Below are 26,569 nucleotides of genomic sequence, written 5' to 3'. Positions count from 1 at the left end.
ACCTGAGAATGACTGGTAAGTGTCCAGTTGAAGTATCTTCGAATGTACTGAACGTAGACGGGCTGCAAGCCGGAAATTTGTTCGAAAATTCAATTCGACGGGAAAATTTTAGAACCCATAAGGCTGACTGTGGATGATGCGGTTGTGTACAGGTTAGTCTCAAGGCCAGGATGACTCACAGCAGATGGAAGCGTGATGCGGAGATGGGAAGTTAACCCTTGTCATAATCAAATGCATCTTAATTCGAGGGTCACAGAAGTAAAGAAAATTTTGATGTGAAGAGCCGCGCAATTTTCTTCCAACCCCCACCGCCGCGTCATACACTTTGTCAATCGTTGGCACCAGTATGACGCTAACAGCGAGCAGGAACAGTCGTTTACTGTTTATCTGAACGATTTTAAAATGTATGACACAGTTAGCGATCTCGCCAAGTGTGAAGTTCGTAATGTTATACAGTTCGTGAAAACAAAAGAGTCCGACCTTTCGGTATTTACAGACAGATATCCGAATGTTACGATAATGTAATGAAAGAAGCTTCAGTTCGAAAATGGTGCAGCATGTTTAATGACGAAATAAGAAATATTCAAGACGAAGAACGATCAGGCTTACCTTCAGTTATGACTGACGAACTCAAATCATTGAGGAAGAAGTTTAGCAGAACGGGAGTTTCTCTGTTAATGAACCGAGCTGGGGCTTTCCTAAATTTTCGCTCCTGTTCTTTATCAAATTGTTAATGGTGATTTTGGCTGTAGAAAAGTGTGTGTGAGGTACGTTCCTCGACAGTTGAACACAGAAAACTACGAGTTGGTGCTCCATTGACTTTCCTCACGCGGTACGACAAGGACGGCGACGGGTTTTCTACCACATTGTTATCGGTGATAAGACCTGACTTTGCACAAGCTGAATGGAATGGCCTCATTGACGATCTCCAACGAAATAAAAAAATGGTCCAAAGAAATGCTGACCACCAGAAAGGTTAGGCGCACAGTCTTTTGGGATCGAAAAGTCACCATACTTGTCTATTTTATTTATCGAGCGGAGTGACCTACTGTCAGACTGTTCACCGACTACGGTGTGGATCTCAACGCAAACGTAGATTGCTGTCCAGAGATTCTTTGCATCTTCATTACTGAGCTGGCTCGCTTTGTGCTGCGTTTCGAACGATTTGCTTCGGCAATTTAAGTGCGAAGTGTTTGAACATCCGCCTTATAGTCCGGTCTTGGCCCCGAGTGATTATCGTGTCTACCCCAAATTTAATAATTTTTCGGGAGGAAAGGAGAACGTTAATGACTGATTCAACGTCTTGGCAGCAGCTGAGTATGCAGAAAGAAATTAAACGGTGACTAATAGTATCTGAGTACTAAAATATCCTATGAAACAATTCTTTCAGTATCGTGAAGAAAAATGTGTGGAGAAACAAACGTTCTTTGCGTTAAGCTTAACCCTCGGAAAGATTTAGATTACGTGACTGTCGATCAATCACTGCTAATAGGTGCATGCGTAAACTATCTAAAAGTATGGACCGTGGGGTGAGGGTTAAAATGGAATGACCACATGAAACTAGTTATAGGGGCGGCAAATGCCTGTGATTGGTTACAAGAATTCCAGGGGAATGTAATTCACCGATGGAGGAGCCCGCTTGCAAAACCTTTACTCGAGCGAGTCATCGTTATTGTATGTCACTCTGCGACTCTTATCAGGTAGCATCAACACGGGAAATAGGGAGGCAATGAACAGTAATGTTAAGTCCCATAGTTCACAGAGCCATTTGAACCAGAGCCAATGAACAGTAGTGAGTTTTGTCACCCGATCGTTTAATAAGCTCGAAAGTGTTACGGGCATGCTTATCCATCTCCAGAGGCAGGCGCTGCATGAGAGGCGTCGTACGTCAGGTAGAGCTCAACAGTTCTTAACTCTGAGAGTGTACGTGCCAGGAAGAGTCGGACAACGTTTTGCTTCCTCTCAGAAGTATGTTGTAAAATGGCCATGACGTTAAAATCTGAGAAACGTGACCTCATCCACAGGCATACCTTTCTCCCTAGCACCGTTAGTGAGTGGAACAGGGTAGGGGGAACTTATTGTGCTACATGAAATATCGTCCGGCACACTCCGTAAGATGTTTTGAGGAGTTGTAGACGTAGAGCAAAACGATTCCCGGGGCTGGCGGTTGATACCTGCATGCACGATTAGCCTTACAGAGTGACAGTAAAGACTTCAACTTGTTCGATTTATCAAGCCGTCACTGGCTGTGGCTGGTGGCAGCATCCTTTCCCATGGGCCAAGGTTTCTTCGCGTATGATTATGTACAATATGGAATCTTCCAGCAAGGTAATATTCCTTCGGCACACGACTACAATTGTAGGGAAATGGCAGGATCAAAAGCGGTCAAGACTTATAATGCCCCATTGCATCTGAAAGTCGCCGTATCTTAGACCATTTGATCGGTCACTTGCCGCTGTATGAAAACGGAAGGAAGAAAAAAGTTTAACCATTACGTAAGACTGAAATTGTTAGAGACAGAACAAAATGTCGGATTTCGGAAAGGCATTCTTCACTATACCGTGTGCAACACTAAGCAAGATATGATCATAACGAGTATCTTCGCAGATATGTAATTGGCGGGATGAGAATGTGACTAACAGAACCCAGCCTCCTGGCGGCGAATGTTCGACAGAAACTAATGTACCGTAGTTCAAAAATGGTTCTAATGGCTCTGAGCACTATGGGACTTCACATCTGAGGTCATCAGTCCCGTAGAATTTAGAACTACTTAAACCTAACTAACCTAAGGACATCACACACATCCATGTCCGAGGCAGGATTCGAACCTGCGACCGTAGCGGTCGGGCGGTTCCAGCTAGAGCCGCTCGGTCACAGCGGCCGGCCATTCTTAGTGGGTAATGCTGTTGTCTACAAAAAAGTGCCTTCGTTGCGTGATCTTAAGGAAATGCAGAAAGGCTTGAAATTTAAATGTGGATAAGTAAGATAAAGCGGGTAACAAAGGGAGAAAAGACAGTGTTCCATTACAAGATTAGAGACGATCATCGTATAAGTATTTAGAAATAATATTAAGAAACGATATGAAATAGGAGGACAACATGAAATCACCCTCAGGGATTGTTGATGGGAGATTAGATCTATTGGAACGGTTCTGGGAAAGTAAAGTGCATCTGTAAATTAAATTACATACAGCACCAACTCTACGTATTTTCCAGTGTTTGAAGTCCGTATCAAGTTGGAGTGACAATACTCATCGTAAGAACTCAGAAACGCCTTACTAGGATCGTAACAGGTCGGTATAGGCCATATGAAGGTACAGTAGATCTTAAACTGGAATCCTTGGAAGAAAGATAACGTAGTTCTCGCGAAACCTTGCGTAGTATGACTTGCCAAAAACTTCTGGTACCATGAAAAATAAAAGGGATGCGTCTTAACGCGACTCATTCTTTGTTTACGTAGATGTAATAAATCGGCCGTATCTTTTCAGACGAATCGTGTTGGCGTTGGCTTTTGCGTTAAGTGATTTAGTTAAGCCACGGAAATCCTACATGTGAGGACTGAGGGAGATTTGACCCGTCCTTGTCGCGAAAGCAACTACTGTGCGACTAAGCTCTCTCTGTTGTTGTATGAATTGTGTGCCACGCTGCTTTCAATAGCCGTGAGAAGCATTCCACAGAGCCGTGGAGGCCTGCCAGCACCAGACTGCAGCTGTTCTATCCGCCGCATGTGCTGCAAATGGCTTTGAGTCAGCGCAGCAGCACGCTGCCGTAATAACGCAGTATCTAGATACAATTGTACGTATCGTCAGCTTTCCACCACTGTGACGCGACGATTATAGAGCTCTGGACGTGGCGCGTGCGAATCGCTCTCAGCGGAAGAGCATTGTTATGTCAAGTGCAGGGCTCGACCGCAACACTACTGGCGAGGAAATAGAAACAAAAACTCGGCCGCAGGCGAGGAAATAAAACGCGCGTGGTACAGAAACGGCGAATCGGATACAGGCGCGAGCCGCACGAAAGAGTACCGGCGGTCCCTTTTACGGGCTTCTGTAAGCTTCCGGCGCTAGTATTTACTCAGCCGCCTTCCGGGGCCGAGCGAGATGGATGCCCCGAGTAGTATGCGCATGCGCCTGCTGAATGAGAGCTTCCTGGTGGCGGCAAAAAGCGCCGGCGGCCATGTGCAGCATACGCGCCGGCAGCCTTGCGAAACGGGAGCGCCAGGCAGTCTTGGCGGGCCCTGTTTGTTTACGTCTGCCCGCGGAGCGCGCCTCTGCCGGCACAGACAGCCGCGCGCCGGCCGACGCGCTCCCCGTTCCACGCTTGTCTGGCAGCCGTCTACACGGCACCGTGTACACGGCCCTGCTATGGGGAGCCGTATGGCGGCTTTCACACCCGCGCGACACCGACCTCTGCCGTCCAAACGGCACACGGCAGCCGTGGTGCTGCCGGGCACTCCCACAGTAACTGACGGCTGGCGTGCCGCTAGCGAGGTGGCGTGTGGGATAGTAAAGCCGTCGGCACACGGACCGTGCACCCGAACGTTGAGCGCTGAGCGTGCCGAGTTTCTGCCGTCATAGCGTGGAATAGCACGTTCGGGAGTCTTTCCGAACGTGCAGAGCAATATCTGGCATGTCAGATATTCTGAGCGTGCGTCTGAGCGTTGACCAATGAGATGGCACAACGCCACCTGCGTCACACGCACGCCGTTCCCCTTCAGTACAGAGTTGTGAGGCGCCATATTGGCATTGATTTCAAGCCTATACTTATATATGCCGTTTCTGAGCACCAGAAAATTGAGAATCACTGGAAAACCCGTTGTTAGTCGAGTGATTCGTTCCAATAAAATAATGAGAAACATCATATTCGTGGCAAAATAATTATTGTAACTTGCGTATTATGAGAGAAGCCTATTTGAAGGCAGCAACACACTGGAGATCCACCCAAAACGCATTGTTCTTGGTACAATTTGTTATAATTTTTCAATTAGTAACATAATTATCTACGATTAACGTTTATAGCAAGAGCAATGTAATATGATTAAGTGCAAACAGCACGTTGTTGGATTAGCGTATAGCCGGCACGGTAACTCAGCATGTTCGGTCAGAGGGTTAGTTGCCCTCTGTAAAAAAAAAAAAAAAAAAAAAAAAACGAGTTAATGGATCAACTACGAACTGAAACGGGTGTCTTGCGACGTCCGCACCGAGCAGATAAAAAAAAAGCGTAATGAGTAGCCTCTGTGTCCGGTAATGAGTTTTTGTTGGGACGGTGGATCGCGTCTTAACACTTCCAAATTTTTTCCTAACATTCGCGTTTTATTAGGTTCTGATACTTTATTATTAGTTTAATATAAGTATATGTTATAATATTTGATGTTACGTAAATATAAGTTCACCTGTTTTTGAGGGGTGACTTTGTTCGATTGGATTAATCTACGGCACAGCTTGCGGTACTTGTATAAAGATATTTTGCTCCTTTTTCTTTTACGCTTCGTAATTCATATGTTGCAAAAATTCTGCTACTGGGTAGGAACAGTGATCAAGTAAGGCTGGCCTTGAGGTTTTACCAAAATGTGGGAATGATGAAATAATGTATATCTTATGCGGAGAAGTATTCCAAATTTGTACCGCAGTGTTTACAATGGAACTTTTATAAACCTGTGTCCTTATTGATTGGACATAGTACTTCCCTTTTCGTGGACGATGGAGGAAATGTGCGTTTTAATAGAGCTAACGTGGGAATTTTACGCGTGCGCGTTGAGTAAACAGTGTGATTTACGAACTAGAAACATCCCTCAACTGCCGCTGGAGTGCGTTGCGATCCCGTATACCACGTTGGGGCCCACGTACCGTATGCACAACTCGCATCTTTCCTGAGCGTTCAGCAGGACGTTGAACTGGGCACGCTCAACGTTAACGTTCGACAGCACGGCCCGTGTGCCGACGGCTTAAGGGCTCAGTAAACAACACTGGCGCCTTCATTTCTTTCGAGCACTATACGCCGGGGCAGTCTTCGACATAACAACAGTGAGCAATGAGAGGACTTGGATTTAGGGAAGTGGAACGTACCGGAGGTTTAACGAATGTCAAGAGAAACTTTTTAAAACATTTCTTTGACATCAGTAGCCCAAACAAGACTCAAAAATTGCTGCACAATTGTAACATGTTCTATCGTATTACTCAATTCTTAGCGAAAAGATTAATTCTCGATTTGTCTACACAAGGAAATTCTCCTTTTACTTTTATGTAGAACTTCAGTTAGTACAAATTACATGTTCATAAAATAAAAGCTTCGTATGCTGTTAACTTCCTTAATAGGCTTTTATAAATCACACTGTGCTTTGAACAATGACGCTCTAGACGCAATAAATTTACAATAAAACAGAAAAATTATAAGGCTTTTTTTGTCGTTAGCAAGCGTATACGAGGGGCGTTTGAAAAGTCCGTGCAAAGTCCGAGAGATGGCACCACCGGAGCGTATCGAGGTCATGTTTAGTTAGTATCATCTTTGGATGATACCAAGTTTCAGCCATATTGGTCTAGTTCAGTGTGTTTGGGATTCGTGTGAATCACGGAAGTCGAGCGATTGTCAAAAAAATGGACGAAAAAGAATTGCGTGTGGTGATTAAACATTACTTTATGAAAGGCAAAACGCCTCAGGAGGCTAAAGAGAAGCTTGATAAACATTACGGCGACTCTGCACCTTCGATTAGAGAAGTTTATAAGTGGTTTCTAAGATTTTCGAAGTGGCCATATGGGCACAAGTGATGCTGAACGTTCTAGACGCCCTGTGGAGGTTACGACTCCAGAAATCATTGATAAAATCCATGATATGGTGATGGATGACAGAAGAGTTAAGGTGCGTGAGATTGCTAGTGCCGTGGGCATCTCGAATGAACGAGTAAATACTATTTTGCATAAACATTTGGACATGAGAAAGCTATCCGCAAGATGCTTCCGCGATTCCTCACGCTTCACCTAAAACGGAATCGTGTGAAGTGTTGCAAGGATGGTTTGCAGCTGTTCAGGAAGAATCCGCAGGACTTTAAGCGTCGTCTCGTCACTGTGGATGAAACATGAATACATTACTATACTCCTGAGTCCAAACAACAATTTAAACAATATGTTACCAAGGGAGAATCTGCACCAAAAAAGGCGAAGACAATTCCTTCGGCTGGAAAGATTATGGCGACTGTCTTTTGGGATTCGCAAGGGATAATCCTCATCGACTATCTGGAAAAGGGTAAAACTATTACAGAAGCATATTATTCATCGTTATTGGGCTGTTTGAAAACCGAGCTGCAAGAAAAACGCCGGCGATTGGACCGCAAAAATGTCCTTTTCCATCACGACAATGCATCAGCACACAGCTCAGCAGTTGTGGTCGCAAAATTAATGGAAACAGGATTCCAACTCGTTTTACAATCCACTTGCACTCCAGACTTGGCTCCTTTGGACTACCATTTGTTCCCCAGTTTGAAGAAATGGCTGTCAGGACAAAGATTTTATTCAAATGAGGAGGTGATTACAGCAACTAATAGCTATTCTGTGGACTTGGACAATTTCTATTATTCGGAAGGGATCAACAAATTAGAGCAGAGTTGGACGAAGTGTATAAGTCTAAAAGGAGACTATGTCGAAAAATAAAAAAAGGTTTACCCCAAACACGTAATTAGTTTTTATTTTTGCACGGACTTTCAAACGCCCCTCGTATATCCATTTAAAACCATATAAAATATACACAACGTATAACTTCAATCTGATGATTAAAAGCAATTTATTTCTTAAGCACCATTCATACATTTGGCCGTTCTGTTTCTCAAAACTTCAGACAGCGTAACTCTTTGTCTCTACATTTACTGAAAAAAGCAGCAAAATGAAACACACTTGTTTTGTAAATAAAACCGCCTTTTCTTGCTGCAACTTAATTTATTTTTGGCAGACGCGTTTCGCCTTTTTCTTGCTCTAAAGTCTAAGGCATCATCAGTGGTATTTACAACGATGCAGTTTTGTTGTTTTTAGATTGTCAAACACTTCACGTCGCGACTGTTTGATAATCTAAAAATAACAAAACTTTATCGTTATAGATCCCACTGATGATGCCTTAGAGAAAGAAAAAGGCGGAACGCGTGTCTTAAAATATATTAAGATGCAGCAAGAAAAGGCGGTTTTATTTACAAAACAGTATTCTTGTGCTTGCTGCGGAGGATGGCCACGCAAACAAACTTGTTAAATGGAACATACACTACTGGCCATTAAAATTGCTAGAAGAAATGCAGATGATAAACGGGTATTTATTGGACAAATGTATTATACTAGAACTGACATGTGATTACATTTTCACGCAATTTGGGTGCATAGATCCTGAGAAATCAGTACCCAGAACAATCACCTCTGGCCGTAATAACGGCCTTGATAGGCCTGGGCATTGAGTCAAACAGAGCTTGGATGTCGTGTACAGGTACAGCTGCCCATGCAGCTTCAACACGATACCACAGTTCATCAAGAGTAGTGACTGGTGTATTGTGACGAGCCAGTTGCTCGGCCACCATTGACCAGACGTTTTCAATTACTGAGAGATCTGGAGAATGTGCTGGCCAGGGCAGCAGTCGAACATTTTCTGTATCCAGAAAGGCCCGTACAGGACCTGCAACATGCGGTCGTGCATCATCCTTCTGAAATGTAATGTACACTGTTCAAAGTGCCGTCAATGCGAACAAGAGGTGACCGAGACGTGTAACCAATGGCACACCATACCACCATGCCGGGTGATACGCCAGTATGGCGATGACGAATACACGCTTCCAATGTGCGTTCACCGCGATGTCGCCAAACACGGATGCGACCATCATGATGCTGTAAACAGAACCTGGATTCATCCGAAAAAAATGACTTTCTGCCATTCGTGCACCCAGATTCGTCGACGAGTACACCATCGCAGGCGCTCCTGTCTGTGATGCAGCGTCAAGGGTAACCGCATCCATGGTCTCCGAGCTGATAGTCCGTGCTGCTACAAACGTCGTCGAACTGTTCGTGCAGATGGCTGTTGTCTTGCGAACGTTGTCTGCTGACTCAGGGATCGAGACGTGGCTGCATGATACGTTACAGCCATGCGGATACGATGACTGTCATCTCGACTGCTAGTGATACGAGGCCGTTGGGATCCAGCACGGCGTTCCGTATTACCTTCCTGCACCCATTAATTCCATATTCTGCTAACAGTCATCGGATCTCCACCAACGCGAGCAGATTGTCGTGATACGATAAACCGCAATCGCGATAGGCTACAATCCGACCTTTGTCAAGGTCGGAAACGTGATGGTACGGATTTCTCCTCCTTACACGAGGCATCAAAACAACGTTTCACCAGGCAACGCCGGTCAACTGCTCTTTGTGTATGAGAAATCGCTTGGAAACTTTCCTCATGTCAGCACGTTGTAGGTGTCACTACCGGCGCCAACCTTGTGTGAATGCTCTAAAAAGCTAATCATTTGCATATCACAGCATCTTCTTCCTGTCTGACTTTGACGTCTGTAGCACGTCATCTTCGTGGTGTAGCAATTTTAATGGCCAGTAGTGTAGTTTATCAAATTACCAATCGTCAACTGCAGTGGGGAGAGAGCCCTACTTCCTTGACAGTCAGATTCTAACTGTATTGAATAGAATTTTAACACTTTAATTATGTTCGCGAGCATAAACACATGGCACAAATGTCGCTCCACTGCTTATTAAATCTGCCGATTCACGAGCTTCACGTAGCGTCTGTCTTAGCACGTAGTCGAAGATCAACTGCACGTTCTTCTGTCCTTGCTGATGCCTTGCCAACCCATGCACGGTGATGTAGGACAGTCGGGCACCACAGCTTCCGTCCCCGCGTTGTCCACCTCGCCGCCGGCTGTAGAGTCCACCATTGTCCTTCCTGCGTATGTCGGTGGCCAGCGGTACCTTACTGCTCGTCTAGGTGCGCCCCATCTTCTTAACCACAGTTACCTGCAGACAGCCACGCCTCGTTTGTCAAAAAAATGGCTTTGAGCACCATGGGACTTAACATCTGAGGACATCAGTCCCCTAGACGTAGAACTACATAAACCTAACTAACCTAAGGACACCACACACAGCCATGCCCGAGGCAGGATTCGAACCTGCTACCGTAGCAGTCGCGCGGTTCCGGACTGAAGTGCCTAGAACCTTTCGGCCACACCGGCCGGCTGTTCATCTGTCCATTCATTCTACTCTTATTTGTATTTTTCTTCTCATAAGCCTACACAATGGGAAATAAAAATCGAGTAATTAATTTTTTTTTAGTAGAAGGACGCTCAGTTTCGTGGGGCAGAACTTTAGAAAATTACAAGGACAGGATTGATACTAAAAATACGTTGATCAGTCTATTCAAGGAATTAAGCTAATAATTTCAAAATATGAACGACAATTAGAAAATGAATACGGTATGTAAGTTTTTCAGTCACTTAAAAACGTTTTATTGTACCATTTTTAAAAACGGTTTTCCTTTGAGTGGAGTAATAAAGATCTTTCCAAAAATTTTACTTTCGTAAAATGCCACTTTATAAACCCAGCTGAACTCAAGAAGTGATCCATATTTATGTTCCTCACATTACTAACTGTAATTCTTCCAGGTACCTGTCTAGCTGCCTACCCTTGTTCAAGTCCAGTTATCGATAATCTACCTTCAGTTTCACAGCCGTCTCCGCCACGCACAAAGATGCGCAAAACGAAACAGGCTTTTACAATACCTTTAGGAAAATCAGGATACATGTTCTCAAAGTCTGTTCGTTACTCTGTATTAAATATAAACAAACGAGCTATTGGTTTTTCAAGCTTCTGAACTGAATATTTCTTTATTCCTCTTGTGCCATATCTGCACTTATCGATAGTCGTATTAAGGGCAGTCGACCTCTGTTCCGGCTGGGAAGCGTCTGAGGCTCTCTGGCGCGTTGGTCGGCCGCGAGTGTAGGGTTGTTGAGGGCAGTGGGGCAAGCAGGAAGCGTGGCGGGCGAGGCGCGGCTGGTGGGCCGGGAAAAAGTGGAGCGTGACTGCAGTCGGAAAACGGATAAATGCATTTGTGGCGATGTAGCAACGCACGAAGCCGACGCTTGAATTAAGTTATGGTTGTACTTCGCCTCTGTTGAGAGTTTAGTGAATAAGCATTTTGGAACTGTTGACAGAGTGAGGTGGCGCAGCAGTTAGCACACTGGACTCGCATTCGGTGGACGACGGTTCGAACTCGCGCCCGGCCATCCTGATTTAAGTTTTCCGTGAAATCCCTAAATCGCTTCAGGCAAATGCCTGGATCGTTCCTTTGAAAGAGCGCGGCCGATTTCCTTCCCCATTCTTTCCTGATCCGAGCTTGCTCTCGGTCTCTAATGGTCTTGTTGTCGACGGGACGTTAAACGCTAATCTCGTCCTCCTTCTCCTCCTCTTGGAACTGTTTACTGCTGTTTGTCACGATCTGTCGCTTGTGAAATACCGATTACTATTTGCGATCCGAAGACAAGGTGCCGAATTTAACAGTGGTCCGTCCTTCAATGGTATTTTAAAAGAACGTCAAGGCATCCTCACCAGGCACCAGAGTAATAGAAAGGTGTTATTCTAATAGTTTTTGTAGCTGTCTGACGCTGCTACATCGTTTCGGTTGTTTGTATATTATTTGCTGAGCTGGTGAAATGTTATTGTCTCCAGGGTGTAACATATGCCTGTTGCAGATTAACGAAACCAGTGCCTAACTCCTAAGTATACGAGAGCGTGGTCTGTGCCGGTGAAGTCAGTGTAATATTGCTTTTGTAAAAGGAAAACACGCCACATACACGTTTTATTCCACTGAATGTCTCCCCCCTCCCCACTCCGGTAGCTGAGTGGTCAGCGCGACTTACTGTCGATCCTAAGGGCCCGGGTTCGATTCCCGGTTGGGTCGGAGATTTTCTCCGGAACTGGGTGTTGTGTTGTCCTAATCATCGTCATTTCATCCCCATCGACGCGCAAGTCGCCGAAGTGGCATCAAATCGAAAGTCTTGCTCCAGACGGGCGGTCTACCCGACGGGAGGCCCTCGTCACACGCCATTATTATTCCACTGAATTTCTGGACGGGGTAGTGGCAGCGCTTGAGGTGTGTTGATCTCTGTATTTCTGTAAATGATGACGTAAAAGGTGCTCATCTGCTGGATTTAAACCTGGATCGAAAGTGTAATGGTTTCCCTGATTATGGTGTGTTTGATACACGGGATAAATAAGACGATTGTATTATGGTTTTATATAAGTCATAATTTTGGATTTTGTGTTTGTTGCTTTTAAGGATACTTGTCTTAATAACATCCTGTTAAGTCTTTGATTATCAGAAACTAGCCGTCAGGAGTGGCCGTGCGGTTCTAGGCGCTACAGTTTGGAACCGAGCGACCGCTACGGTCGCAGGTTCGAATCCTGCCTCGGGCATGGATGTGTGTGATGTCCTTAGGTTAGTTAGGTTTAATTAGTTCTAAGTTCTAGGCGACTGATGACCTCAGAAGTTAACTCGCATAGTGCTCAGAGCAGAGCCATCAGAAACTACGTTATGAAAATTAAAGATTGGCAACTGTTTTTTGATAAGATTTTGCTGCAGCAGTTCAATTTTTAGTAGCTTCAGCCTGTTAGTTATTCTTATATTAACTTACAGTCATTACATTGTACTACTTTGCTCTTTGTACTTGGGGTCACAATTGCAGGATTTGATCAATAAATTTGACCTTGCAATGTATACTCAGTCAGTCGACTCCAGGAGTAATTACTTTGGGCCCAACTCCCTGCTTCCATTACACTCCATTCCTGCAGCAGTCAGCCAGTGAACTGTGATGCTCCGAGTACAGTGAATAACACCTCCCCATATGCTGAATTATATTTCATTTACCCGATGGCGACAGGCAACATTATCATAGTTCCGTTTCGCTGGGACTGTGCTCAGACACTGGGAAGGAATAAAATAAAGCGAGCTAACACGCCGCCCGTGACAGCAGCCGGATACATGTGGGACTCTAGCGGCGGTGTACTGTGTAGGCGGTGCCGTTTACACGGTTCCGGACAAGTGTGAAGTGGTCCTTTGCGTCTGCACACATTGACGCGCGGGACAGCGTTCTCTGCCGCCTGATGGCTGCAGACCGCGTTTTCTGCCGTGTTGTGTGCGTTCATTGCATCTACAGAGGAACAAATTCTGTCTCAAGCGAGTTTGAGGAAAATGTTCGGTTAAAAAAAGGATAAAATCACGTATAGTGTCACGTTACTACTTGACAGTGGTCTAGCTATTGTTCATTATTTGTCATAGTTCTTATAATGTTTTAAATGTAACTAAGCCATACGTAGAGTTCGGACTGACAAATGAATCCACTACTTGCTTTACGTCTGTTGCGTTTCAAATGCGAACAAGAAGCATGGAACAACAAGAAATGAAAATACTAACGAAATTAACAGCAGCCGTTCCTGAAAGATAAAACTACAAACCTCTCCTCTTCAAGAAATTTGAAACTTGGAACAGAAAAAAAAAAAGATTTAAGATTTAAGAATAACCTGTGCCATTGTGCACGTTATGTTTTAAAAGCAATAATGAGCCACATTATTTTGTGATCAGACCACACAAACTGACAACACAGGTATTCATTTCATTTCCCTGCCTTTACGAAATATGTTTAGGTAATCTGGCTTTCAATAATTAATGAAGCTCTAACTCTAAAAAAACATCTTCGCACTGGAGGTGCTAATGCGAAGTATCTGAGCAAAAGCATTCAGAATGAAATTATTGAACTGCCAGTGGTTTAGTGTGCAGACAATTTGTTGAAAAAATTAAAAAGTCTTAAGTTTTTCAGTGTGCTGGCAGATGAAACGGCTGACATTTGGGGGACAGAACAGTTTGTGCTTTGTGCTAGATGTGTTGACAAAGACAAACAGCTTTTCATAATTCGTGAATATTTCCTCAGATTTGTTCCTGTTCATGATCTTCGTGGATTGACTTTGGTTCATATTTTATAAGAAAACATTCATGATCTAAGAGTAAATCTGAACAATGTCCGTGGACTGGGTTTCGATGAGAGAGCAAATACGACGTGTTCAGTGGATGTGCTGCAAAATTCCGAGAGTCCTGTCCGCAGGCAATCTCTTAGCCACTCATGTTCTCTTTCTGTAATCAAAAACTCTTTAGGTAGCCTAAACAAAATCGTCACATTCATCAGAGCTTCCCCTACGAAGAAAAAGACGCTAAAGGACAAAGTATTACACATTTGTGCCAAAGCAAGAAGAAGAAAGCTTATGAAATTCTGGGAGACCTAGTGGGTGGAAAGGCTGTATTCAGTTTTCTTGTTTGTTGAAATATTTCCTCCTGTCATTGAATCTTTATCTGAATACAAGAATTCACAGATATAGAAACTTCAAGACAAGCATTTTCATTTTGGCGACAATGCAGAAACCGACATTCTTGGTATTAGTGGTTGCAGCTAGTCAGGCTTTTAGCCTGTCACGTGGTTTATCCAGTTTACTAAAACCATCTAAAACTATCTAAAAAGAAATGGAAATTTTCGATCACATTCCATATAGTGTACAAGGAGGCAGGAAGTATGGCTAACGTACTGGAATTAAACTGAAAATTTCAAGAACCACGGGGAGACAAACACAGCACTTTAACTTCGAGACAGAGAGCCCTGAAGGGTACTTCAGGCTATACATTTTTCTTCCTTTCATAGACTGTTTCATTAGCCAGCTCTAATACAGGTTTTTAAGTCATAAGAGGACTGTAAAGAAACATACAAACTAAGTTACCGAAAAACAATGCGATCATCAGTTGAAAACTTACGAACTTCTGCTGATGGTATAGTAAATCAGAGGCCTAATGATGTTGATGCGTCATCAGAGATTTTCTTCAGTGAACTGACGATCTGGAGAAGAAATTCCCTTAACCGAAAAGAGCTTTACTTGCTACCCACCGCTTTTATTACATCTTTTGATATGTGTAATCAAATTATTTTTCCCTGCCTTCATAAGGCGCTGAAACATTTTTGTTGCCGGTAACTGCAGCAACACCAGAACGTTCGTTGTCATCGTAGCGGTATTTGAAGACATACTTAAGGAGCACAAGTGGAGTAGACAGATTAAATGGACTCACCTTGATGTATTTTCACAAAAAATACAGAAAAAAACTGATGAACTACAGGATGAAATGTTTATGAAGTCTCGTCGCCTTCTCCTGTAAGTGCCAGTTTATCATAGTCTGTGCATAATAATGTTTGTGAATATATTACTTTAGTTCTGATTATTACATTTTACCAATTCTTCTAATCTGCTCTCGCGAAAAAAGTCCTATATCCGCCTTTGGTCGTGTTTGAGTGTAGTGTCTTGGTGAAGTGCATAACTCAGTGCCTCAGAGATTTCGTCCGGTCTCTGTTTTGCAGGGCAGTATCGCCGAACGCCTTGAAGCAGAGCAGACAGAGCTCGCAGAGCTGTCAATGTGGCACAAGCGTCCTCCGGAGGATCTGGCGACCGTTTAGAGATACATGTTCTACACGTCTTTGCCCTGTACGAGGTCGACTGAGAGTAACTATTTCACAATAGGGTTGACTTCTGGCCTCAACTGTACGACGAAGTCAAGTGGTCTGCAAGACGAGTTTTTACAGCGGTTACAGTCTTTGGAGTTTTTGCTCCCCCCTTATTAACTGCCCTTAGCGTCTTGTTTCCTATTCTATTTCCCTCACCATCACCTAACTTAATTTTGCTACACTCCATTTGCTTTGCTGATGTTCATTTTATAATTTCTTTTCAAGGCAGCCATCAGTGCGTTCAACTGATCCTTAAGTCCTTTGCCGCCTTTGACAGATGAAGTTTTTATTTCTTCTTTCGGGGTTTTAATTCCATTTCTTAATTACTCTTCGGTTTCCTTTGCTGCTTGCTCAATATGCAGACTGTATAACATGTAGGATAGGCTACCACCACCCCGTATCACTCCCTCCTCAACTAATGCTTCCCGTTCATGTCCTTTGGCTCATACAAAGCTTCCTGTTTTTAGAACCTCTATCTTCAAAATTTCGAAAAGGGTGTTCCAGTCCAAAGCTTTCTCTAAATCTACAGATACTATACTCGTAAATGTAGGGTTCGCCTTCTTCTTTCGTCTAAGGTAGATCTTCGAGCGCGACCGCTACGGTCGCAGTTTCGAATCCTGCCTCGGGCATGGACGTGTGTGATGTCCTTAGGTTAGTTAGGTTTAAGTAGTTATAAGTTATAGGGGACTGATGATGCAGCAGTTAAGTCCCATAGTGCTCAGAGCCATTTGAATTTTTTAGATCTTCGGGGTCAGTATTGCCTCGAGAATTCCTATACCAATTTTTCCATTTTTCTGTAAATAATTCGTGTCAGTATTTTGCAACTGTGTTATATTAAAGTGATGGTTCTATGGTGCCATAACATCGTTAAAATAAGATTAACACGGTTACATGTTCGGAAATACGGAGGCTACGCATCGCTGGCATTGATCACCCTGCATGTGCGGCAGAGAACAGTCTTATTGAAGACAAGTTTGGTGAGGTATGGAAGTTTTTGCAATGCAGGTGTGGCGTAAGTGTGAAATGTCTCACAGGTTAACCGCCATGGCTGTAGCCGCCTTGCGAAACGGGAGCGAAGGCATTGCAACCAGCTATGAGTTTTTGAGGAAATAAAATTCTGTTATCCTTTTTGACGCAGCTGGGAAAAAGAACTCTCTGCCCTTTAACGAGTATTTGCTTTGTTTCATCCACGTTAGGGGATTTATAATACGCAATAGCGGTAGAACTGTATTGCATAGACGTTCTTGGCCGTTTTTACATTTTTTCCGCGACTAATTTCGTCGAAGTGCCACATAAAACATTAGTATTGTAGATGCTAAGTAGAGATCTTTACGGAGTGTCTTAAATACTGTTTAAGAATATGCTGGTCCACTAAAAACATTGGTCGTTCTTAACGGGGCGTATCGTCAGATGCAAATGTAACTTATGACCTACCAGTACATAAATGGAGTGCTAAGGGTCGTCACTGCTCACGATGTATATAAATAGTTGAATGGATCGTTCCAGTATAACCGTGCTGCCCTTTTCGGGTGATGGTATTGCGTGCAGAAATGTCGCAACGCCATAAATTTGCAGCGAAATGCAAAAAAAAAATGGTTCAAATGGCTCTGAGCACTATGGAACTCAACTGCTGAGGTCATCAGTCCCCTAGAACCTAGAACTAGTTAAACCTAACTAACCAAAGGACATCACAAACATCCATGCCCCAGGCAGGATTCGAACCTGCGACCGTAGCGGTCTTGCGGTTCCAGACTGCAGCGCCTTTAACCGCACGGCCACTTCGGCCGGCAGCGAAATGCAAGAAGATTTGCAGAGGATTGGCGTTGGGAGCAGAAATTGGTAGTTGACACTCACCATAAATAAATGTAACGTGTTGTATGTAAATAGAGGGTTCAGCACTGAACGGTTACATGATTGATGATCAACCACTCCAAAAAATAACAGCTGAATTTTTTGTAGGACTATGCGTCCGGACAACTTAAAGTAGAAGATGCAAGGAAAAGCGATGCCATACTAAAATTAACTGGAAGAATCCTAATGAATCTTAGTTCACTTACCAAAGAGAAAGCTTACAAAACTCTCTCCCGTCAGATTCTTGATCGCTATGCGCCAGTCCTTGACCGTTACTAGATAGTATTGACACAAGAATAGGAAAGGTCCATAGAAGAGCGGCATATTTCGTCACAAATTCGCGTAGTAAGCGCGAGAACGCCATCACGGGCGTGCTTGTCAAACTCTACGAGTAGAGCTGCAAGAGAGGCGCTGTGCATCACGGAGAGGTTTATTGTTGTCATTCCGAGAGTGTGCATTCTAAGAAACATCAGATGGTATATTAAGTGCTCCCGTGTTTTTGTAACTTACTAGTCTACTGCCTGGTTTCATGCTGCCCGTCACGAATTTCTCACCTGTGCCAACCTCTTCAGCTCAGAGTAGCAGTTGCAACCTCAATTATTTGCTGCACATGTTCTGATCTCTCTCTTTTCCTGCAGCTTCACCCACTACATCTCCCTCTAATACCATAAAACTTCATATCTTAACATGTGCACAATCATCCTGTCCCTTCTCCTTGTCAGTGCTTTCAGCATTCTTCTATATCAACACATCTCAAACGCTTACATTCTCTTCTTTTCTGGTTTTCCCACAGTCCATGATACACTTCCATATAAAGCTCTGTCCGAAAGCACATTGTTACAAATTTAATCCTCAAGTTAGGCCGTTATTTCAGGAATGCTCTCTTTGCTTGTGCTACTCTTTATATCCTCCTTCCTTCGTCTGTCATGTTTTATTTTGATTCCAAGACGGCACAATTCCTTCATTTCGTTTGATTCGTGGCGTCCAGTTTCTCTCACGTTTATCGCCAATCTCATTTGTATTCCTAGTCTTAGTTTCCTCTTTCTTCGATTTACTCTCAGTCTAAATCTGTACTCATTAGTGTGTTCATTCCATTCAACAGGTCATGCAATTCTTCCATTATTCCTTACTTTCACTGAGGACAGGATTGTCACGAGCGAATGTTTGATATTCTTTCGCCCTGAATTTTAATCCCACTCTTGAATATTTGTGTTATCTCTTCCAAGATCGAACAAGGATGCAGGACTACATCCTTGTCTTACAGCCTTTTTAATCTGAGTGCTTTATTCTTATGTGACCTACGTTGCTGTATTCCTGCCTTTCCTTGAACATTTTGTACTTTTTTGTTTCGTCGATTACATATATTTCTCGCTGTGAGAATAACAGCAAAATCAGAGAATTTCGAGCGCACGTACTGGGGCTTATGGATGACATCTCACCATTTGCCAATAATAGAAGGAAAAAAGGGGGCCGAGTTACACGAAGAGTCACTCTCCGTAAGATGGATTCTGGACTATGTACGTAGAAGTGGAAGTACAACACCTGAATCGACAGAAACAAAGATACTACCATTAGCACAATCAATTCGTCCCTTTTATGTACTGTCTCTGTCGTGCATCATGTTTGAAGTACAATGGGAATGGACGATTCTTTTAGTAACTGTGTGCACATGAAAGTTTTTGAATGCTTATATGCAAATATATATTGAGGTTCGTGACTTTAAGTACACACATCAAAGAATGTTCTGCATCACCTCGGTCCCGAGAGTTCCGGAACCTGTACAGAAAATTGGAATAGAGATCAACATAAGCATCATCTCCGCCTTTTTTATTGCTCATGAAAATCACACATTGCATGTTGTACCTCCACACAGCGAGACCTTCTGAGGTGGTGGTCCAGATTGCAGTACACACCTGTACCGCTAATACCCAGTAGCACGTCCTCTTGCATTGATGCATGCCTGTATTCGTCGTGGCATACTATCACAAAGTTCACCAAGGCACTGTTGGTCCAGATTGTCCCACTCCTCAACGGCGATTCGGTGTAGATCCCTCAGAGTGGTTGGTGGGTTACGTCGTTCATAAACAGCCCTTTTCAATCTATCCCAGGTATGTTCGATAGGGTTGATGTCTGGAGAACATGCTGGCCACTCTAGTCGAGCGATGTCGTTATCCTGATTCACAAGATGTGCACGATGGGGGCGCCAATCGTCCTCCAGGAAGACGAATGCCTCGCCAATATGCTGCCGATATGGTTGCACTATCGGTCGGATGATGGAATTGACGTATCTTTCAGCCGTTAGGGCGTCTTCCATGACCACCAGCGGCGTACGTCAGCCACACATAATGCCACCCCAAAAGCAGCAGGGAACTTCCATCTTTCTGCACTCGCTGGACAGTGTGTCTAAGGCGTTCAGCCTGACTGGGTTGCCTTCAAACACGTCTCCGACGATTGTCAGGTTGAAGGCATATGCGACACTCATCGGCGAAGAGAACGTGATGCCAATCCTGAGCGGTCCATTCGGCATGTTGTTGGGCCCATTTGTACCGCTCTGCAAGGTGTCGTGGTTGCAAAGATGGAGGTCGCCTTGGACGTCGGGTGTCAAGTTGCGCATCATGCAGCCTATTGCGCACAGTTTGAGTCGTAACATGACGCCCTGCGGTTGCACGAAAAGCATTATTCAACAAGTTGGCTTTGCTGTCAGGTTTCCTCCGAGGCATAAACCGTAGATAGCGGCAATCCACTGCAGTAGTAGCCCTTGGGCAGCCTGAGCGAGGCATGTCATCGACAGTTCCTGTCTCTCTGTATCTCCTCCATGTCCGAACAACATCGCTTTGGTTCACCCCGAGACGCCTGGACACTTCCCTTGTTGAGAGTCCTTCCTGGCACAAAGCAACAATGCGGACGCGATCGAACCTCGATATTGACCGTCTTGGCATGGTTGAGCTGCAGACAACCCGAACCGTGTACCTCCTTCCTGGTGGAATGACTGGAACTGATCGGCTGTCGGACCCTCTCCGTCTAATAGGCGCTGCTCATCCATCATTTTTTACGTGTTTGGGCGGGTTTAGTGACATCTCTGAATAGTCAAAGGGACTGTGTCTGTGACACAATATCCACAGTCAACGTGTATCTTCAGGAGTTCTGGGAACCGGAGTGACGCAAAACTTTTTTTGATGTGTATATTTCAAAGCTATGATATTTTCCTTTAGGAGCCCTTTATGGCTTTGGAGCCGAATGAATAGTCTTCACATGATATTACAGCAGCTTCTCTAGTTATCTTTATCAACTGTAAAAGCCCAGATTCCATTACTCGCTGTTTGGACTCAAACCAAACTGCGAACAAGAGACGAAGCACGCAACTCTGATAGAGATCAGTGCTACCTTACAACGGCAAGATCATGCACTCAACTTCCGCACTTAGTCACGACGAACATTACCCTCTTGCATGCTCCATTACGAGGGAACTACTGAACGAGCGGGATGAGGCCGCAACGCCGGCGTTCTCAGATGCGTCACACCCGCGGAACTACAGCAGGCAGGAAGCTGACCGGTACAGTACTGACGTAACTGCAGAGCCTTGATTTCTAATTTATGCAGCCCTCAACACTGTCGTCGTCATCACTATTTCCTGGTGCTATTAAACAAATAAAACAGCCACCTGAAATTCAAATCCAACACAAACGCCGTGCCAAAACATAATAAACTAGTAACTAAGGAACATGCCGTGAAACAAAACTGTTGACTAAAATGCCACTTAATAGGTAACCTGTGAGCGAAGAAAGAGCTCTCAGATGTTCTCTGTCGGGATTTGAGTAAACTGGGTGCTAAAACCTCTGTTCCCGCTGATTAAATTGTCGAACATAATCATCTCGATTGCCTCCTACACTGTACTGCCCCAGAAATTCTTCACCCGCGCCACATTGCTGGTATTTTCGTAATTCATTTCATGCTCATGAAATGAGGTTCGAGGAGTGGGATGTGGCACTCAGTTTGCATAAATCGCATCGGTAAATGTCGCGATGCTCTCTCACTGCTCGTAGATAAATGCATATTAAGAGGCTTTTAAGTAAAGGGTTATGTCTTACATCATTTTACGTACTTAAACATTTTTACATTTTGGTCTGGCCTTTCTCATGGATTTCAGTGTCTGTTGAGTGACGTGACCGTTCACAGTCTGATCGGCGTCGGCGATCGAATAGCGAGCAACGAAATCTGCCCTCGACTTTTGATGTAGACTAATGGGATAGACGGTGAAATGCCGTGTAAAGAGAAAATGGTAATTGGGGTTCAAACAAAAAAATCTCTTAAACCAACATAATAGGTAACCACAAAGCTCCTCGTGACGAATTTATTGTAACTTAGCCAGTGTTCTCAGTGCACTTGTTACACTGATTCTACACCAACATACGTAACGTACTCCGCGAGCCACCGCTCTCGACAAAAACCCGGGCTTTCGGTAATATTCACTATTGTTATCGTCAGAAAAGCAACCAAATGTCGAAGAAATAAGGCAATTACATAGATGTAAATTATGTAGTACTTCCCTCTGCAACCAATGGTGAAGCTTCGCTCGCAGCATCTCGATTTCCATGCAGAAGTTTCATACTTCGGACAGACTGGATACTAAATTGCCATGGAAATCTCAGATAGATAACACCATTACAGAAACAAGACAACAACTCGGCCTATTAAAACTGATTAAAGGATGCATTAATGGTGCTTCAAACGAAACTAGTCCATACATATGAGACCTTCATCAGCATTTTCAGAGCCGGTCTAGACGCATAACCAAAACTAAACAAAAAGGTTGTTCAACACGGAAAAATGAATCCTGAGAAGATTTAAAGGGTTTAGCACACATGCACCAACAATGCTACATACGATACGGCCAATGTAAAACTTTTAAAATACCAATGAGTGCGAATACACTAAGTGCGCACCTACTTGAAGATAAAATTATAAGTTCAATATTCCAAGATTTCAGTACAGTTGCATGCCACATACAATAGCCCAATGTATAAAGAACACAGACGAAGACGACAACGAAACAGAATTGCAAACAGGCCTAGACAGCAACCTCAGCCACCTATTATAAGAAAGCTAGGAATGAAAAAGTTGAAGATAACAATCAAACCTTCTGTCTAAAACATAATTCCAGCTGCTTTTAATGTAATGTACCCTCTCAACACTAAAATCAAAATACAAAACAACAGACAATACTTCAAAATTCTTTGTCCCCATTCACAAAAAAGTGGAGCTCAAACAAAACAGCCAAACCTACACTACCGGCCATTAAAATTGCTACACCGAGAAGAAATGTAGATGATAAACGGGTATTCATTGGACAAATATATTATACTAGAACTGACATGTGATTACAATTTCACGCAATTTTGGGTGCATAGATCCTGAGGCATCAGTACCCAGAACAACCACCTCTGGCCATAATTACGGCCTTGATACGCCTGGGCATTGAGTCAAATAGAGCTTGGATGGCGTGTACAGGTGCAGTTGCCCATGCAGCTTCAACACTATACCACCGTTCATCAAGAGTAAGTGACTGGCGTATTGTAACGAGACAGTTGCTCGGCCACCATTGACCAGACGTTTTCAATTGGTGAGAGATCTGGAGAATGTGCTGGCCAGGGCAGCAGTCGGACATTTTCTGTATCCAGAAAGACCCGTACAGGACCTGCAACATGCGGTCGTGCATTATCCTGCTGAAATGTAGCGTTTCGCAGGGATCGAATGAAGGGTAGAGCCACGGGTCGTAACACATCTGAAATGTAACGTCCACTGTTCAAAGTGCCGTCAATGCGAACAAGAGGTGACCGAGACGTGTAACGAATGGCACCCCATACCATCACGCTGGGTGATACGCCAGTATGGCGATGACGAATACACGCTTCCAATGTGCGTTCCCCGCGATGTCGCCAAACACGGATGCGACCATCATGATGCTGTAAACAGAACCTGGATTCATCGGAAAAAATGACTTTTTGCCATTCGTGCACCCAGATTCGCCGTCGAGTACACCATCGCAGGCGCTCCTGTCGGTGATGCAGCGTCAAGGGTAACCGCAGCCATGGTCTCCGAGCTGATAGTCCGTGTTGCTGCAAACGTCGTCGAACTGTTCGTGCAGATGGCTGTTGCCTTGGAAACGTCCCCATCTGTTGACTCAGGGATCGAGACGTGGCTGCACGATCCGTTACAGCCATGCGTATAAGATGACTGTCATCTCGACTGCTAGTGATACGAGGCCGTTTGGATCCAGCACGGCGTTCCGTATTACCCTCCTGAACCCACCGATTCCATATTCTGCTAACAGTCATTGGATCTCGACCAACGCGAGCAGCAATGTCGCGATATGATAAACCGCAATCGCAATAGGCTACAATCCGACCTTTATCAAAGTCGGAAACATGATGGTATGCATTTCTCCTCCTTACACGAGGCGTCACAACAGCGTTTCACCAGGCAACGCCGGTATACTACTGTTTGTGTATGAGAAATCGGTTGGAAAATTTCCTGATGTCAGCACGTTGTAGGTGTCGCCACCGGCGCCAACCTTGTGTGAATGCACTGAAAAGCTAATCATTTGCATATCACAGCATCTTCTTCCTGTCGGTTAAATTTCGCGTCTGTAGTACGTCATCTTCGTGGTGTAGCAATTTTAATGTCCAGTACTGTATAATGCATCAATTTCCGGGGATGCAGGCGCGCAAATACTACTACTTCAACTGATATCTCGGGCGCATATCGTCCGACCATCCTCAGAGTAAGTCGCAAGACTTACTATGAGGTGCCAAGCGCAGCATACATGCTCTACCGCGGCGGTACTGCGCATGCGGGTCAGAGATGCTGGTCGGTGTCGAAGAGGTACAATTACATACGCACCAGCTGTGGTGAAAGTGTTCAGACATTTGATTCGCTTATCGATGTATATTCGGTGGCGGTAATACCTTGAGGACTTCTCTGCACTGCAATTAGACCAAGAGGCGGGTTCCATGCCTTACCTAAATTAAAACTCTTAACTCTAAATTAAGTTACCTGTTAATCTAATTTCTATGGCTTCCTTGAAAATAAAATTCCAAAAGAAAGAGGTGGATGCTAAAATCTTCACGTCAGAATGGTTCATGAAATGACCCATATCTATACAACGTTTAGCACGTCTGGCTGTAGAGCACGCGTGTATCTTCGGTGTTCCACGCACCTCTCATGAACGTTGCACGTTGTCTGACCTTTATACGAGTTATAACGATTTCCGCAAGGAATCCGATACATACCCGCCCTACGAAGCAATAAATCATCCTTCAAAGAACCAATAAGGCTGCAATATTCGTAGGAGGCCGGAAGATTGCGGCGTTTCTCGAGAATACGACTTACCTTCGAGGAAAGGGTACCCATATACGGCAAAAAACCTCCGTTTTGTGAGCGTGATGAAAGCTACTGGCTTATAAATATAGATTCATATCCGTTGGTTTACGATATACAGCAGGTCCTAATGTGCCATCAATTTTACAACGAACGCAAACATCCAAAAACGGGAGGCAGCTATCTGCTTATGTTTCGAAAGTAAATTTATCACTAGCAAAGATAGAATTCGGATGTTCGAGAAGTCGATATAAATCATCCTTCCCGTGAGGCCATACTGCATATACAAATATGTCGTCCATGTACCTCCAGAAGTATGTTGGTTTGAAAACTTGCCGAGTACAGTGCCTTGGCCTCAAAGTCTTCCGTGAATAAGTACCTACCAGAGGGGAGAGGGGGCTTCTCATAGCAACTCCATCAATCTGCTCATAAAATTCACCATTAAACTGAAAATGATATGACAGAAGTACATGACAAGCCTATGGCTGAAAATAACGACAGCTCTCTTATCAGTGCACTCTTTCGCTCCAGGAAAGGTAGGGTCGCCGACGCAGAGGGAACTACCACATCTGTGACATCTGTGTCGTTCCTTTACGTCTTCGACAGTCAGTTGCTGCTCTGACAATGGTCGATGTTACATATGAAGATGGTATCTGTTCTTTCGGACATGTCCGAAAAAAAAAACAGATACCATCGATGACCATGCAGCTCTCTTAGAATGAAATTACAATTGAATCAAGACCGTAAGCTGTCGACAGGCGTCGATATACATCACTGGGGACAGTTGAAAATGTGTGCCCCGACCGGGACTCGAACCTGCGATCTCCTGCTTACATGGCAGACGCTCTATCCATCTGAGCCACCGAGGGTACAGAGGGTAGTGCGACTGCAGGGATTTATCCCTTGCACGCTCCCCGTGAGACCCACATTCCCAACTTAATGTCTACACACTACATTCGTAGTGGCCCTGCCCATTACACTCATTACTCACGGCGGACAATCTTACCGAGTCCAGTAAGAGTTCGGGCAATGCGTGTGCATCCAGCATCTATATATAGTTAAGGCTAACCAGCCCTTTACCTTCTTCTTCTGTGCTGGATGCACACGCATTGCCCGAACCCTTGCGGGACTCGGTAAGATTGTCTGCCGCGAGTAATGAGTGTAATGGGCAGGGGCACTACGAATGTAGTGTGTGGACATTAAGTTGGGAATGTGGGTTTCACGGGGAGCGTGCAAGGGATAAATCCCTGCAGTCGCACTATCCTCAGACGGATAGAGCGTCTGCCATGTAAGCAGGAGATCCCGGGTTCGAGTCCCGGTCGGGGCACACATTTTCAACTGTCCACGGTGATGTATATCAACGCTTGTCGACAGCTTAGGTTCTTGATTTAATTATCATTTCATGGTGGATATTGTCGAAAGCTCGGATTTTCATGGAGAATTACCGCGACAAGTACACTTAACGGGACGTAGAAGGTATTGCACGTCGCTTGACGGCTTGTAATTCGCTTGCGCGCTGCCGAACCCACTACTGGGAAGCTCGGACATAGCTGGGCTGTCGCGGGCAGTCCTCTGGGTAGGTGCAGCGGGCACACACCTCGCCTCGGCAGGAGCCGCCGTGAAACCCGAGCCGGGCCGGCCTGCCGGTGTGCTCGCGGCCACCACCGCCGTCTTAAATCGCTTCATTAGGCCGCGTATCCAACAGCTCTCGCCTCTTGTAGCGGCGGCCGCGTGTTTGCGTTCATGTTGCGTGCGGACGACAGGGAGGCAGCAAAAGCAAACA

The sequence above is a fragment of the Schistocerca cancellata genome, chromosome 6, assembly GCF_023864275.1.
Source record: "Schistocerca cancellata isolate TAMUIC-IGC-003103 chromosome 6, iqSchCanc2.1, whole genome shotgun sequence".
Lineage (NCBI taxonomy): Eukaryota > Metazoa > Arthropoda > Insecta > Orthoptera > Acrididae > Schistocerca > Schistocerca cancellata.
This window is presented reverse-complemented; position numbering follows the sequence as displayed.